A 2,496-nucleotide genomic window follows, 5' to 3' on the forward strand; every position below is an offset into this window, starting at 1 on the left:
TTTAAAATCAAGTTTCATTTTGGCTCACAGAATAACAGTTTTAGATAGGAGTAACAGCATTGAAGTTTGAGTCAAAATGTGTATGTATTCATCTTTGCTATTTATTACTATGTGACCTTAACTTTGTCATCTATCTCATTCAGTTTTAATTACTTCGTGGATAATATGAGAAAACTGATGAAACATATCAAAGGTACTTTCCAAGAGTATTGTAAAATTCAAGTGAAATAATTTGGCACAACTGTTTAAAATTGCAGACAAGGATGTAACCAATATTTATCCTATTTGTTATTCCCTTATTCATTCTAAATTTTGTACTCCACAAAGGATTAGAGTTTTATATATATTTTCAAGTTGGAGCTTATAATTCATTTGTTTGTTTGTCTTTCTTTTGTTTTTGGAAGTAGATACTTTATTAACTGACCAAATCATGAAAACACCATGGTAGATATCTTAGTTCATCCTTTTAATAAGCCTGTTGTTCTGGTCTTCCCTATTTCCAGCATCTCCACCTTCCACAAAGTGGGTGGTCTTTTTCTGCATTCCACCTCGAGGACATGATAACTTGAATGACCACAGGAAGTTATTTGCCTCTTCAAAGCATTTTCTAACAGTGTAGATCTCATGAATCAGCTCCTCCATGCAGATGATGCTGTATTTACCAAGAGACTGAGCAAACAATGAATTATCTGTCAAGGCAATTCACTTCTTATCGATTTTGCTATAGCCACACTTGTATATTAATTCATTCATTGACTTCAGATATGGGTACCCCCATGCAATGTATGGCTCCACAATTCTCAGCATGTTAATTGAAGCCTTGTTGAGCTTAATGAAGGTACCATTGAAGATTTGGCAAAGGCGAAGAAACTGCAACACCTTGTGGACCTTTGGGCTCATACCACTGATACCCCTGCTCCGGATGACAAATGCCAGCTTGGGCTCTGCAGGGACGTAGAAGTTGCCAGCTTTTCTCACCATCCTAGCCATTCGGATCTCAGTTCTGCACATTTGTCTGTACTCTTTATGATAGTGTCTGCCTTTTTCATAGATGAGCTTCCTCCTCGCCTTGCGAAGCATCTTCTAGGAAAACTTTCTCAGGCGCTTTATCTTCAGCTCTGCGAAATGTCTTTGCTTTTTCTTAAGGGTCTCTGGCACAGCAGGAACCTTCTTTTTCTCCTCTTCTACCCCCTCCATGGTTCCAGCCAGAAAAGAGACTGGAGATTATAATTAATTTTATGATTTTTGTAGGCTTTTGAATTTGTAGTTGTCTGGTTCTTCATATATAAATAATGGTCCTTTTTAAATATTTTGTTATTGTTATTAACCTATATTCATTGTACTTTTTAATGGAGTTTAGTGTGATATTTCAACACATGTACATAACACCCCCATTTTCCCAAATCCAACTTCCCTTCATTCACCTTTACTGCCCCTAACCTTTAGCAATCAATGTTCTGTATTCACATGGACATTTTCGAGCTTACATATGAAAGGGAACACATGGCGACCCCATACACTGGCTGCCGTGAAAAATGTCACAATAAACATGGTGCAGCAAGTGTCCTTTTGGTATGCTGGCTTCACTTTCTTTGGATCTTTATCTATGAGTGGCATAGCTGGACCAAATGGCAAATCCAATTTTAATTTTTTGAAGAAGTTCCATAGAAGATACAAGACTTAACCCTGTTGCCTTCCCACTAACAGGGCATGAAAAGAATTTTTTTTCTTCACATTTTCATCAACATTTTCTTTTGATATGTTGATGATAGCCATTCTAACTGCAGTGAAATAATATCTCATTATGTTATTCTTGATTTTCATTTCTTTAATGGTTTTATTATTGAGAATTTTTTTCATATACTTGCTTCCATTTGTATCTTGTAGTTTGAGAAGTGTCTACGTAAGATTATTTGTACATTTTTAATTTGATTATGTGTTTAGTTGTTTTGTTGTTGTTACTTTTGTTATTGCTGGTATGAAGTTTGCTGAGCTCCTTTTATATTCTAGATATTAATCTTTTGTCAAGGGAATAGTTGGCAATTTTTTTTTCCTATAATAGTAGTCTTTTCATTGCTTCTGTAAAGAATCCTTTTTACTTTTAAAAATCCCATGTGTCTATTTTTTGTTTCCTATAGTTTTTGAATCACATAGAAAAATTATTGAAATATTTCCCTTAGGTATTCCCCTCGTAGTTCCATACGTGTAGGTTTTGTATCTAGGTTCTAGACCTACTGTAAGTTTATTCTTGTACAGAGTAAGAGGAGGGATCATTTCAAACTTCAACATATGGATATTTAGTTTTCACAGTATTATTTATCAAATAGGCAGTTCTTTTTTCAATATGTGTTCTTGAAATCTTTACCAGGAATCAATGATCTGTAGATATGCAGGTCTATTTCTGGGATTCCTAATCTGTTCGTGTGTGTGTGTGTATGTGTGTGTGTGTGTGTGTGTGTGTTCATATTCTATTCTGTTCTCTGTGTGTGTTCTTAT

At 35.0% G+C, this 2,496-nt stretch overlaps 1 pseudogene; it reads right to left on the bottom strand.

Moving 5' to 3' along the window:
• Positions 1-453: 453 nt before the first annotated feature.
• Positions 454-1,197, bottom strand: LOC101560316 (annotated as a pseudogene).
• Positions 1,198-2,496: the final 1,299 nt, after the last annotated feature.

Source organism: Octodon degus, unplaced genomic scaffold (genome assembly GCF_000260255.1).
Source record: "Octodon degus isolate 3935 unplaced genomic scaffold, OctDeg1.0 scaffold00043, whole genome shotgun sequence".
In the NCBI taxonomy this organism is placed as follows: domain Eukaryota; kingdom Metazoa; phylum Chordata; class Mammalia; order Rodentia; family Octodontidae; genus Octodon; species Octodon degus.